We start from the raw sequence: 15705 nt of genomic DNA, 5'->3' as shown, positions 1-15705 counted from the left end.
CTACAACGTATTCAATTCATTATAATTAGAATAAATATTATATTTAATTCTATCTCTTAAAAATATTGCCTGTATTGTTCAGTAAAGTTGTGATTACTAAATTCTCTTTTTCCCTTTGAATAGGATAGACGACAGAAAAAAAAAAGCTTAGATCATTACTGGTAAGGAGAAAGAATGAAAATGAAAATGGTTTTCTGTTTAAATGAAGCAACACTTATTTTAAATAGCAAGCCTACTGTACTGTAACATTTTTGTCATGCTTCCTTTTATTTCTTATATCTGCTCAAGCAAGGACAAGAACTTTTCATTCCCCTTTAAATATGTGTTCTCTTTGGAAGCTGTTCCACTGAGTAAGGTAAAGATATAAATAATGGGTGACAGGTTATTTACTCTGGGAACAATTTATTATAGTTTCCTTTAACCCTAATCATGTGAGGCTTACTTTTTCTGTTCTGAAATGTAGGAAATAGATCTGAGGCAGAATGTGATTTTAATATAGCCAATAGAATAGAATAGAATAGAATTCTTTATTGGCCAAGTGTGATTGGACACAAAAGGAATTTGTCTTTGGTGCATATGCTCCCAGTGTACATAAAAAGACAAGATACATTTGTCAAGAATCATAAGGTACAACACTTAATGATAGTCATAGGATACAAATAAGCAATCAAATCCTACTAGGAAACAATCAATATAAATATAAATCGTAACAATACAAGCACAAAGTTACAGTCATGCAGTCATAAGTGGGAGGAGTTGGGTGATAGGAATGATGAGAAGACTAATAGTAATAATAATGCAGCCTTAGTGAATAGTTTGACAGTGTTGAGGGAATTATTGGTTTAGCAGAGTGATGGCGTTCGGGGAAAAACTGTTCTTGTGTCTAGTTGTAATGCACTCTTTCCACAAACATATGTGTTCATAAACCCCTCTCACCTCTCTCCTACCTTAATAGAAGACTGATTTCACAATAACTACATAATCCTATTTTATAGATGTCCTATCTAATATTTTAATTAAACAGCAGTGGAATATCTGAGAATCATGTTTGAAGAATCATACTTCAAGAATTTTAGGGGTTAAAAATCTAAGAAATGCAAACAACCATATCTATGCAGATCAGGGGTGTCAAACTGGTGGCCCACAGGCCGGATACGTCACGTGCAGGCTGTGCCCATTCCAACTCCGCAAATGGGGGAAACGTCACAAAACGGCAGTGTGAGGCCACAAGTTTGACACCTGTGATGTAGATAGTTGGAGAAGAGTAGGAACAAAGGCTCTAATTCCTCTTAATTTCCTGTTACTGCTGCAAATTTAACATTACTCCACAAATCTAAAATGAAGTCTGATGACTATATTTGGGCTACATAAATTTATGGCCCTGGGCTGTTCAGATGTCTGTTCAAATTGCCTGACTGGACTTAGGTACTTTTCAGTTATAATTCACAACCTATATTATCACAGATAAGATAACGTCTTCACTATGTAGCAATCAACTATGTCAGATAAACAGTTTGGGGATCATGATAAAATGATGGGCCTTTTTCTGCAAAGTCTCTTGATACAGCTAATGTCATGGCCAGAACTGTCAATGCCACCCCTAGAGAGAATATGAATAATTCGTGATGATTTTGCAATTGTGCATTATATCAGCAGATAATTTTATGACTGGTTCAAACAAACAAAATTTCTTCCATTTACTTGGAAGTGTTCTAGAGAACTAAGAAAGTCTCCTGGAGAATAATATGCAGGCAATAGAATGAAAGGGAAGCAATAATTCAATTTTAGCCTGTTTAAGATTTGTGGACCAACTCCCAGAATTCCTCAGCCAGCATGCTTTAACTCTTCAAATCTTCAAATTGTTAAATTTAAAGATCTTTAAATTCTTGAAATGATTTAGAATGTGGGTAAAATAGATGGTAGTAGCAAACCATGTCCTGTAGTAAATGTAGACTTCATTTAGTAACCATAATTGGGGCTAGCAACTCAGTCATTAAACAAAGACTGTGCTTACAATCTTACTTCCTCTTTTCTTCCTCAAAATCCTTGATTTGGGTAGCTATTGCATATCATCGACATAGCAAAATTTTTCAGAGTTGGTTTCTGGTAAATCACTAGAATATAGATTAAATAGGAGTGGGACTAGAACTGATCCCTGTGGCAAGCCATTCTTAATGGAAAAGAATTTACCAGTGGTACCTCCTACAGTGATCTTAAAGTATCAGTATTTTAACATGTTTTTCCAGAAGGCTTGTTATTTTAAGACACAGAATATTTTCTTCAGCTTGAGCATCAAACCATCAAGCTACAACAGATCATATGCTGCTTTGTTCACTTTATCTTCTATGAAGTGAACAAAGACGTTGATTTGTCTCCATTTAAAGAAGGCATCCCTGAGGGCTGCAGCACATCCACTTGTTGAGAATTGTTGTGATATAACAATGCAAATTCCATTCCTGACAAGCACAGGAGTAAAAATCCTCATGAAATTCTCTCCATTTTCTGTGTCTGAAGCAAAGAGACCAATCAGGGTCAAATCAACAAAAGCCAAAGAAGTGTTCAGTCCTTTTTGGAAACCAGCTTTGATAAATGAAGTAAGAGCTAGAACTTGCTTTGCAGCAGCTTCTCTGGCAACCAGGCAGAACCCAGCCAGGAAAGAAGGGACAGTCCTATCAACATGATATATTTTGATATAAATAATCATTCCAGAAGTTTATAGCAAATGTTCAAGAGAGCTATAGGGCAGTAGTTTGCTAGATCATTATGTGGGTTTTTTTCAGGTTTTAGGATGGCAAGGGTTTGGGATATCTTGAACTGACTGGGGATTTTTCCATTGTTCAAAACATCTATATAAAATTGTTGTAGCCATCTTAATCAGAAAAGAGCTGGAAGGGGCCTTGGAGGTCTTCTAGTCCAACCCCATTCTCAAGCAGGAGATCCTATACTATTTCAGATAGGTTTTCTTAAAAGTGATGAAGCATCTACAACTTCTGAAGGCAAGCTGTTCCACTGGTTAATTGTCCTCACTATTAGGAAGTTTCTCCTTAACTCCAGGTTGCTTCTCTCCTTGATTAGTTTCGATCCATTGTTTCTTGTCTTGCTGGTGCTTTGGAAAATAAGTTGAACCCCTCTCTTTGTGGTAGCCACTCAAATACTGGAATACTGCTATCATGTCACCCCTAATCCTTCTTTTCACTAGACTGGCCATACCCAATTTCTGCAACCAATCTTCATGTTTTTGTCTCCAGGCCCTTAATCATCTTAGTTACTCTTCTTTGCACTTTTTCCAAAGTCTCAACATCTTTTTTGTAATGTGGTGACCAAAACTGGATGCAGTATTCCAGTTGTAGTCTTACTAAGGATTTATAAAACGGTCTTACTAAGGATTTCTTTTCTAGTATATGGTATTAAATATTTAATAAACTCTAGTAACATACCATCAAGCCCAGTGGCTTTCCTTATTTTGAGACTTTTTATAGCTCTTTCCAACTCATTTTCTGTGAACAGCAACGAAAGAAGTGAATTTTCTATACAGTAATCCTCAAATTATGACAGTTTACTTAGCGACCATTTGAAGTTATGACATAACAGCCCCCCCCCCCAAGTACTTATGACACAGTCCCAAAGTTACAAATGTTGCAGCACCACGGCAGTTGTTCATACAAACGACCATAGAGGCACTGCAACATTCGCCCTACCTATTCCCCCCTGGCTGGGTCTCCATAGGCACTGGGCCTTTGGAGACTCACCTTGTGACAGTCTAGCGAGTCATTGGTTCCTTTGCCTCCTTTGAGATCTCGTGCTACTGATCTTGCGTGATCTCGCACTACAGTACTTTCAGTACAGTACTGTCTTTGTTTCATTTTGCCACCTTGCAAAACAGAAGGTTTTCAAATATTTAGCATCATAAGCTAAGTGAAGCTCATTCTGCTCTATTCAGTTTGCTAAAATTCCCCCATTCTTATTATTGTTGTTTATCCCCAATCAGTATGATCACTATTGAAATTATCTATATATGCTTCAGGATTGGCCGTGGTGGGTTAGTCCGCTTAATGCTGGGAGGTTTGTAAATCAGGACAACTGGAATCTATCAGTGCTGCTTGATTATTGTTGACATTGCAGCTAGATGCATCAAACACTGAATAAAATGAAAATCATATGCAAAAAAGTGTTAGCTCCTGGAATTCTTGCAGCATGTCAGAAACATTATGCAATTAAATACATTATGATCATTAAAAGTTTATTTCATGTTTCTCAAGATTCCTATGTGATACAGTCATTCTGAAATTATATTTGTGTTCAGTTTAAAAGGGTCTGTCATAATCACCAAAAGTTTTCCAGGCAGCAAAACATTTGAAAAAAAAATTGTCCAGTGTTCTTAGAGACTTACTTTCTACAATACTATACTACAGACAGTAGTATAGTCTTAAAACAAGTTTTATAAAGAGTCATAAAGAAAGGACTTGCAACATTGACATTTTTAATCTATAGCAATTCAATCCAGCAAGAACAGCAAAATCGGATTATTTTGAAATATGTGTTACTATCATTATCTACTCTTAGATAATTTTTGTTTAAGGTTCACACCATTCTAAAGTGGTCATTTGTTGAGATAGTGATCTCAATATCCTTGATTATCCAATAATAATTTTCAGATGAAATATTTCATATAACCCAGTTACTACTTTCTTAAGGCACTAGGAAATAAATTATTAACCAACAGAGACATCTAATCAGCTAATCAATGTTATAAAGCATAAAGTGTATAAAGCATAAAAATTGCACCACAAAAATGAAACGATATTCCAAAGATCAGAGATCAGGCTCTCTTTCGGGGTCTGAAATTTACATAATTTGTCACATAAAAAGGTTTGACATAATCAAACTGAATGGGATCAAATTCAGAATTTGGTTTAGAATTTTAAGTAATTTATTCTTCTTAACATATACCAATGTATATATATACCCTTGATGGTGAACCTATGGCATGCGTGCGAGAGGTGGCATGCAGAGCCCTCTTTGCTGGCACGCGCGCCGTCGCTCCAGCTCAGCTCTCCATGGCGTTTCTTTCATGAACTTCTGTTTCCCTGCAAACTACGAAACAGAAGCTCATGAAAGAAAAAGATCTTACCCTTTGATGCACTGCCAGTGTTGGGATACCCTGCCTTCCACCAGCCAGCTGTTCTTTGGGCCTCTGCTGCACATGTGTTCATGTCCACACAGACACGCGTGTGCATGTCCAGCGTATGCATGTCTGTGCATGTCCAGCAAACGCATGTGCACATGTCGGCCTATGCATGCATTCGTGGGTGCACACACCTTTCAGTTTGGGCATGCACACAGTTTGGGCACTCTGGGTCTAAAAGGTTCAACCTCATGGGTATATACTGTGTAATACAAGCCCTTGTCCCAGCAAAGAAAGAATCAAGTGTCAAATACAGATGCTACTAACAAAAGTATCTTTTTAATGATGAATAATTTAGCTCTCAGAGGAATGGCGCTGTTAATCTACCTTATTTTTCGGTGTATAAGACGCACCGGAGTATAAGACGCACCTTAATTTTGGGGGAGGAAAACAAGGAAAAAAGTATTTTACCTCTGCCTACCAGCATTTAAGGTGGCACCACCCTCCTCTTCCTCCTGCAAGCGAGAGGTGCAGGAACTACTCGCTTTCCCCCAAAGAGACCCCTAGCATGCTCTGGGGGGAAGGACAGAGCACAGCCTGAGGAACAACCCTCCCTCTTCAGGACAATGTGGGGGGAGGGAATCTGCCCAGCAGCTTTGGGGAACAAGGCGGGTGCCACGATTTGCGGCTGGTCACCCCTCTGGCTGCGCTGACTTCACTCCCCAGCAATGTGAGGAGCCGCCGCTGCCTAACCCTCTCTGCGCCCAGGAACCAAGCCGAGCTGAATGGGAGCCCCTAAAGGGAAACGTTCCTCCTTTCCAGCCATCGCTGCCCGGATTCCAAAATGCAAACCTCAAGAGTCGCGCTTCCGGTGACGGCCAGTTCCTCTGCAATGTGCAGCGGGGAATTGGGAAGTGCTTTGGATTCGGGGAGGAGATTGTAGCGCTGCCCCCTGAAAGTGTTTTTCTGCACATTGCAGAGCCGCACGCCCCCGTCCTCCTTCTCAGCAGACTCTTCTCTTTCCTCCTGGCCAGATCCGCCGCCTGAAACACGGTACACTTTTTTTTGTCTCTGCACACACCCCATGTTTGGAATCGGGAATGGTATCGCGGGTCTGCCACCCGAACCCGCGATCCCCTTCCCGATTCCAAACATGGGATGTGTGCAGAGACAAAAAAAAGTGTACCGTGTTTCAGGCGGCGGATCTGGCCAGGAGGAAAGAGAAGAGTCTGCTGAGAAGGAGGGCGGGGGCACATGGCTCTACATTGTGCAGAAAAACACTTTTAGGCGTCAGCGCTACAATCTCCTCCCTGAATCCAAAGCACTTCCCAGTTCCCCGCTGCACATTGCAGGGGAACTGGCTGCCACCTGAAGTGCGACTCTTGAGGTTTGCATTTTGGAATCCGGGCAGCGATGGCTGGAAAGGAGGAACGTTTCCCTTTAGGGGCTCCCATTCAGCTCGGCTTGGCTCCTGGGCACAGAGAGTGTTAGGCAGCGGCGGCTCCTCACATTGCTGGGGAGTGAAGTCAGCGCGGCCAGAGGGGTGACCAGCCGCAAATCGTGGCACCCGCCTTGTTCCCCAAAGCTGCTGGGCAGATTTCCCCCCCACACACACACACACTGTCCCGAAGAGGGAGGGTTGTTCCTCAGGCTGTGCCCCGACCCAGATTCCTGCCGCCTGGAACTGGCCGAAAATGGCCGAAGGATGGGGGCCAGCGGGTGGGCGGGGCTACATTTGGCGTATAAGACCTACCCAGATTTTCACCCCCTTTTTGGGGGTAAAAAAGTGCGTCTTATACACCGAAAAATATGGTATTTCAGTCTAATCAACGTTATGAAGTGAAGAAGTTCACAGCTCTTACTTTCAAAATCTTGCTTTAAGATTATAATGACCATAAATTGATCATTAACTACTTTTTAAGCTATTAGAGACCTTTGGAATTACAAGTTTGAGAACATGAGTTTGCCTTCAATCCTGAATTAAAAGAAAATTAAATTTAAGTTTAAAGATTTAATGAATCTAAAATAAATAACAAAAAGTTAAATACCATTTTGATCTTAAAAGTTATAAATAGACTAAGTCCAGATGAAATTGGAAATTTTTATAATAAAGTATTCAGCTTCAATTTCAACTAATAAGATTTTGGGATTACCAGTAATTATAAATAGCTTCTCATGTGCGAAATTGATCCTATTTTGGTTTTTACAAGACACAACATAAACAATTTCACGCACCCTTACCTTCTCAGGGCAGCCGAGGAGTGACTGGAGGGGAGGGCAAGGGGTGGGGCCAGTCAGTGGTGGGTTCAGCCGACAGGGAGCCACAGCAGGAGAACAAAAGAGCAATAGGTGGTTCTGGAGCTATGGGTTGCTGACACCCGAGCCATGCAAACAAAATTTTACTTAGCAGTAAAAATTATTCTCCAGAAACTGAAGATGCCTTCTATAATAAATAGAAGCTAGAACAATGGATAAAATGGGCTGTTATCCTGACCTAGCAGGGTTCTTATGTTTACCCAGTTAAAGTTTGCAAGAAATTACATATTTTCTCATTTGTCATTGGTTTCATTTGCAAGGAATATTAAGTTCCACTTCTCTAACAATGGTGTATACCCGTGATGGCGAACCTATGGCACGCATGCCACAGGTGGCACACGGAGCCATATTAGTGGGCACGCCAGCTCAGCTCTGGGGCGCATGCGCGTGCCGGCCAGCTGATTTTCGGGCCTTCTGGGCTGTTTCCTGCCTCTGGAGGGCCTGGGGGGTGGGTGGGGAAGGCCCGTTTTTCTTTCTTACCTGGCTCCAGATCCTCTCTGTGTATCTGGAAACGGTGAAAACAGCCTTTCCCACTCCCTTGGAGGCCCTACGGAGGCTGAAAGGGCCCATTTCCCCACTCCCGGTGGGACCGGAAGTGACGTTTTTTTCCTGTCCCCAGCCTCCAGAGACTCCTAGAGAGGCTCCTAGAGACTCCTAGAGAGGTTCTGGAGGCTGGGGACAGCAAAAAACGTCACTTCCTGTCCCACCGGGAGTTGGGAAATGGGCTCTTTCAGCCTCTGTAGGGCCTCCAAGGGAGTGGGAAAGGCTGTTTTCGCCGTTCCCAGATACACAGAGAGGATTTGGAACCAGATAAGAAAGAAAAACGGGCCTACCAGGCCATCATGTGCCAGGAGCGGGGGGGGAGGGGGTTGCACACACATGTGCGTGGGCACGTGCGCGCATGACCCTCCCCCGCCCCCCCTTTCCTGGCACGCGATGGCAAAAAGGTTAGCCATCACTGGTGTATACTGTAGATGGAAGGGCATTTTAAAAGAAATTTTCCAGGTCTTCCCCATAATTGGTAATTTGCTTCTGTTTTCCCTTTGTTATAAGTTTAGCTCCCTCTTGTGGTTCATGAAGTAAAATTGTATATGCCACAGTAAAATAATTACTGTACATTTCAGTTGGATCAAATTAAAAAATGGTAAGGTTAATTAATAAATAGGTGCAAATTTGCTGTAAATTAATTATGTGATGAGCATATAATTACCATAATACATATACATACTTGTGTCCCTCGTTCCAACCAAAATTGTAAAGTTTGCAGTGACCCAGAACTGGAAAGACAGGAAGTTGTCCTCTGATTGACCTGCATTTTTCAATTAATATTGGGGAAATGCTGTTTAGACAAATTTGCTCTTCCTATTTACTTTTGCTAGTTATGAACTAACAAACTTTTTGCTCTAACCCTAATCAGATAATTGATTCTCTCTTTTATCATTGTTTTGCCTGCTAGACACTTAATTCTAACCTTCCTTGCCTAAACTAAGCATCTATGGGGGGAGAGACAGGACAAAGTGCCTCATGCAGCACTTTGCCAGCCAAAACGGGGCACGGGGGAGCTGCACTCCCCACTCCCCCCCGCACCATATTTTCAGCCTGAACGGTGTCATGCAGCACTCTCTCGTAGCTATGATTGCCGATGTCTTGAAAGACCCTGCAAGGCACAGCCAATATAATATTCCCTCAATGCTAAAAAGAGTTAATCTGATGCTCAGGGTTTTATACTGAGCATATTCCATTATTTCTTGTTTTTCCAAGTAATCTAGTCAGTTTAAATGGTTATAGAGTACATGTAGTCCTTGACTTAGGTTCATAATGGAGCCCAGAATTTTTGTCATAATGGTCATAAGATAAGGCTTCCACATAACCAGACTTGATTTTATGACATTGCCATGGTCATTAAGTAAATATTGTGATCATTAAATGAATGCTGTGGTCATTAAGTGAACACCATGCTTATTAAGAAAATCCTTGTTTTCCTATAGGCATTTTTTTGCTGGAAACTGACAAAAAAGACTGGAAACTGGCCAAAAAAAAGTCGTAAACATGGCCATGTGACCACGGAACTTTGCAACCAACCACAAAGGTGAGCCAGTTGAATCTTAACAAGGAGAAAATGATTTATGTATGAATTAAATTGCACAAATTAAAAATTATCTTTTCAGATCTTCTTTTATTTTATGGCTCTCATTTTTTTAAGTCAAATGGTTTCTTTTTTTTAACATATTATTGGTATACAGTACATATGTAATGGATGCTTTAGCCACAAATATGGCAGGACAACAATCTAGTAAATAGGTCAAGATTTTAAAAGAATTTATTGAAAAAGATCTAGATGCTATCTTTATACAGAATTCACTACAAGTCTCATCTCACAAATCTTGCAAAGAGTGGGAAATTCTTTTTGTTAAGAAATTTCCTGATTTCTGGTTTAATCACATGATGACTCATGAAGCCACTTCAGTGACCTTCTGGAGCCATAATACCTGGCTAATTTACCAGATTATTCATATTTTGACTATTTGTCATGTGTCAGGTGAATGATATATTCTTTCTTGTCTGGCTTTTAACTCTTTTAATCTTTCAGAGCTTGTTTTTTTAATGCCTGTTAGTATTAGTAATCCTTTTAGAATTAGTTGTTTCTAAATATTAGATGTGTAGTAACATTGGGACTTCAGAAGGATTTCAAACCTTTCTCTGAGAAGGCCATCCTATGCAGCGAAATATAAGGTACTTTGACCTTATAAACGATGCTTATAAAGTCATTCTGATTTTTTCTGGGAATGTTTTGTATATTATATAAGGAGAAGGGGCTGGAATGAGTTCCATAACATCATAATAATACCTCTGATATTTCTGTATTTCTATTGGCCTTCAATGCATGATAACATGGGGGAGTCAGGAACCGTCATGTTTGGCAACCTGTGGCAAAGTTACCAGTTGCCATTGGTGAAATGCAAAAACTTTCTTTCCATCCTCACATTCTACACTTGAACGATCATTAGTACTCATACAATCTATTTGTAGACTTCCGGACTAGCTACTTTTATAGGTGAATTCAATGATCTTAGATAAAGCTGTAGACAGCAAGCTCCACTAGAATTCTTCTAAAAGATATTGCTTAAGATGCTATGTATGCCGAGACTGATAAGGAAAAGAATGTAGACAAAGACATTCACAAGCAATGAGGCATCAGTAAGGCGCCTCAATAGAAAAGAGTAGGTAACTGCCTTTTCATCTCTGTGGTGGGTATAAGTAAGAAATTCAGAACTGGGTGAGCTTACAGGACATTCTTGATCCCCAAAACCTGCTGTGGAAATACTAAAATCTGAACACTATGAAGGTGCACTTTCTGGCCGGTATTCTCTTATTTTGTCTTCTGACATTGGAGGATTCTAAAGCAGTTCCATTAAAAACGGAGGCAAGTGACCTAAAATGGCAATGTGGATAAATGTTATCATACCATTCAACATTTCAGCTTTAAATTTTTTTAACAGTGTTAATCAGAGTGGTAGTCTAGATTATTTGAGCATAGTTTGAGCATAGTTTGGCAACAAAATAGGAAGCAGCTCTGGAAAGAACTTTATTATGGTAGCACATTTATTATTTTGCACCAGCATTTTGTGTCCTTTTTTGCTGAGTTTCAAATTCTGCAAATTTCTTTATCATTATTTTTAATTCTAAAACAATCATTTTCCTCTCTTAATTTTATTCTTTTAGAAAGAGCAAGATAGACTAAGAAAAGAGGTAAGAAATTGTTTTGCTATCTTTGTATGTGTGCACCTGTGTGTATTATACTGCCTATTTCAATCATGCACATTAAAGATGTGTATATCACAAGCAACTACCTAAATGAGATGCTTTGCCTGAAAGGCTGCTGGTTTCTCTGTTTTGATGCAGTGAAATGAAGGGCAGATTCTATCATGATGAACAGCTAAGTAGAGCTAATCTACCTTAATTAGCTGCTCTGCCTGACTGAAAGTAGTATCATGTAATAAAATAATGACTACCTTGAACGAGTTTGAATCCTGGTGACTCCATAGTTATGTTCTTACTGCTCTACTGTAAATAAATAAATTGTAATATAGTACAATTTGTAATAATAATTTTTCTTTAGGGATATATTGGGAAAATGTATATAGAGAATAAATTAAAATAAACCAATTTAGGTGCATAATACATAGCAAAAAGTGATAATTAACGTTCATCAGGTTTATTTCAAATTTGGTAGCCCCAAAGCAACCTATTCCTACTATGGTGGTATGAATTGTTAGTTCTGAGCATTTGAATTGTCTTCCTGAAATCTAGAAGCCCTGCATTAAGGTGCACCCATGTGTGTAGTAATCAAGCTCAAAATGAAATTTGAAATGTACAGTATTTTTATTCATCTTGGTTATTTTTTTTCCTATTATAGATTATAAAAGTAGGTCGAGATTGCAAAACTTCAGGTTTTCAACCCAAAGATGGCAGCATTTGTTTGAAACTTACAGTTGTGGTGAGTTTGTTTTTGAATGATTCATAATTCTCTGATAAATAATATATGAATAAAATATTTCAGATATAATCACTATAATCTTTTACAATTCCAGCAGAAGATCTCAGATCTCAAGTCTAAAAAGTTTTGTCTGATATCCTAAAGAACAGCTGGCAGGCAGTTGGATTTGTGATCCTTATGGCAGCTTTATTTATATCTCCAGAGAATATCTGGAGAGCTATATATCTCATGTAACATCTATATAACTCCATGCTTTCTTGAATGACCAGGGGACCTTGTTAGGGGTAAGAGAAAATGTGCATCAAGATTAATTCTGTGCTGATTCACCTTTGAGTCTTTACTGTGTAGACATTTTTAAAAGATACTTCATTACATAGGGCAGTCTGAGTGTTTGCTCAAGAACGAACAGACAGAAAGGAACTGAAACGAAGACTATGAACTGTTTTCAGAGAGATCTGCATTACATGGTGATAATTACCACCATCCTTGCCTGGTGCAGGCATCCACCTGGGAAGAACAACCAGAAGACATTTCTTAATGTGTATCAGCTTCCCAGTCAGACAAATTCATCTCAGTTTGAAGCCCAGGAGTAATTCTTACAATTGTTTTCATCTCTTATTGTCAGATGTCTATAGATATATTGATATTTACAGTTGTCTATCCAAATTATATTCTCCAAGCCCAGTAGCTATGAATGAAGAAAGCAAGAAGGGAAGGATTTTGTTCCCACCCCTTCTGAGCCTGGTAACCCTGAATGGCTGTTTCTTCTTCTCTGATGGGTGTTGCAATATCTCTTCCACCCTAATTATCTACCCTGAATGTGCCAGCTATTGCCAGATACTGAATCACATATTACCATTATTCATGTTACCTTGCTAGTTTGATACCAGATAAAAACTGGGTGAAAACTTGTAATTTTTTAATTATAACTGGCTGATCTTCAGTTTCATTAAGGAAGCATGAATGAGACTCAAGCTGCTTCCAGCTGAAACTGAGGAGAAGAATAAAAGCTCTTGATTACCTTATTGAGCAGGCTAGAGAAGCATAGTTCTGGAAGTTCTATTTCAATTGTAAAATTGTATGAGAATTCCCCAGGAAGAAGGAAGTCAATAGCTACTGTCTTACATTGGATAATAAACCACTGAGCTTGTAAATATTTCTACTCATTTTGGGTTTTCATGCAATTCTGTTTATAAAACAGATAAAATAATCCACTTTTTCCTTCTTCCAGGCAGGAGTCAATGTAAACTTTGGTCTAGTAAGTGATTTTCTTTGTTTTCAAGTGTTTATGCCACAACGTTGCTTTAATGCATAACAAAAGGGTGTATCTGAGATATTATTTAGCTACTCTCCATATGTCTAAAATTATCTGATTTTTAACTAAAAGAAATAAAAATACTGTAATCATTTTCAATTAATCCAGTTTCATAGAAGGTTGGAGCAAGCGGGATGAATTTACATTGATTTTGGCTGTGGAGAGAATAGGAAAGTTTCAAGATAAAGTTAAGTAGCTTGGAATGCAATGTTGCTAAATTTGATAAGATCATAAACATCCTGATTGATAGTGGTTCAAATGTGTTTGAATATTAGTAGCTCGGGTTGGTAGTTAGGCTGTTGGTTTGAGCGTCAAGCTTGACAATTTGGTTGCAAACGTTTTGTCACCATTCGAGGAGACATTGCCAGTGTGTCTGACAAGCACAACTCAAAATGCACTGACAATGTCTCCTCAAATGGTAATGAAACGTTTGCAACCAAACTGCCAAGCTCAGAGCTCAAACCAACAGTCGGATATTGGTTCTTTAGACTTTTATACTGTGTTATGCTGTTCTCAGAAATTAAGACATTCAGAATATCCCTCTTCTACAGGGCTATGAAGAAAAAGATAAAAAGAAAAATGTGAGTTTCTACTAAAAAAATAACCCTGCTACTGAAAAAGGCCGCTATCTATAGAACATTTTTAATCCTGTAGATTGGCAGGATTAATCCTTCAATCAGCAGCTCCTCATGCTTTCCAGGACTGTATTCTTTAGGACTGAGAATTCACTGAAACAGAACAGAATGAGAGAACACAGTCTACACTGAATTGCTGTGGAAAATCACCTCCCTATTCTTGCTGGTGACCAAGATCTTGGCAGCATATACTCCTTCTGATGGATGGGCGTTGCACAAATATTTTCAGAATATAGATTCCAAAAGAGTGTCGCCTTCCATATAAATCTTCTTGAGAACTTCCCTAAATTTTGCATTTCTTTCTCTAAATGAAAGAGGGCTTTAATATCTGTGTAAAGCTTGTGCATACAGGATACTCTAGCCAGAAAGCACTCTTGGCATCTTCTCTGATATTTCAAAACCTATAAGATCAAAACCTAAAATGCCTAAGAGGAAAAAAATAGGTGGCCACTGTTATACAAAGGCTTACAGTATATATAATTTATTTTAGTTACTATTCTTTCTGTGGTATTTCTTGCTGTATTCTTTCATTTTCAGTGTTGCATTGTTTCATTCCCTTTATTCACTTTAGTCTTGGATTTATAAACTGGTTTAAGGTGTTGGCCTAGAAACCAGGACAATGTGAGTTCTAGTCTAGTTCTAATCAACCTAGGCTTGAAAAACCTGCTGGGTAATGTTGGGCCAGTCACTCTCAGCCCTTTTCACAAGGTTGTTATTGTGAGGAAAATAGGAGAAGGAAGTATAGTTATATTCACCACCATCTTGAGTTGTATATTTAAACAAGGCAAGAAAAAAATCTAAAAAAAAAAAGCCACATTCCAAAAGTGGGTTGGATTAGGAACCAAAATGGATGGGCACTTTTACCTTTTTTTTCTCTTTTTCAATTTACTCTTTAGATTTATTTATTATTTATTCAATATACAAGTACAAAGTTCCTTCTCCAATAATGGTGCAGATTATTTTGCCACCAGTAGAGGGTGAGCTATATAGCATTTATGATTTGGGGAGGGGAAAAACAAAGTACTGTAAAGAGAAAGACAAAGAGATGCAGGTTAGAACTCTGAAAAAAGGAGCTGAGAGTAGAACCAGATGGAGAGGAGGGCAAAAAATGTACAAAAGCCATGCAGAAAGGCAGAGAAGGTTGAAAGTGGTGAAGGGAAAAGCACTAAGTAGAGAATATGAGGGACCAACAGGTTATCAGAAATGCCTTGCGATCCTTCTGCGGCTCCACTGTGTCTAACCACATGCCTGGTCTAAAGCACATATACTTTGCAAACTTAATTTAAGACTGAAAATATTTTCAATATGGATTCCGTTAAAGTTAGAAGAAGGCAGCAATCAAGCAATCAAATTTTTATTTGATCACAGAGTAGCAAGTAGAATGCAAAAGTCACAGTTGATTAAGACAAATGGGTGGGCAATACTACAAAACAGTACTTGGCTATGGATAAAGAAATAAAATCTGATTGATCTGACAATAAATTCTTGAGATAAAATGGATTGGAATAACCAGGATATTTAGTAAAGAGTACAAATAATTCCTGGCAAGCACCTGGATAGAGGGGGCAATAGAGAATAACAAAAGCAATTCAATTATTCCTCTACTCACGGGTGTCAAACTGGTGGCCCGTGGGCCAGATGCATGACATGCAGGCCACTCCCACCCTGGCTCCACAAAGGCAAAAATGTCATGATAGGTCACATGACGTGATCGCGTTTGACACCCATGTTCTATCTCAACTGAGATACCTAGTTGGTTGGAGGAAGAAATGAAGAGTGGCCAACTGTCCAGTGGTCCAAACAGTGGTCCATCAAT

Source organism: Pantherophis guttatus, chromosome 8 (assembly GCF_059756535.1).
Source record: "Pantherophis guttatus breed Tessera chromosome 8, ASM5975653v1, whole genome shotgun sequence".
NCBI classification, from domain to species: Eukaryota; Metazoa; Chordata; class Lepidosauria; order Squamata; family Colubridae; genus Pantherophis; species Pantherophis guttatus.
This window is presented reverse-complemented; position numbering follows the sequence as displayed.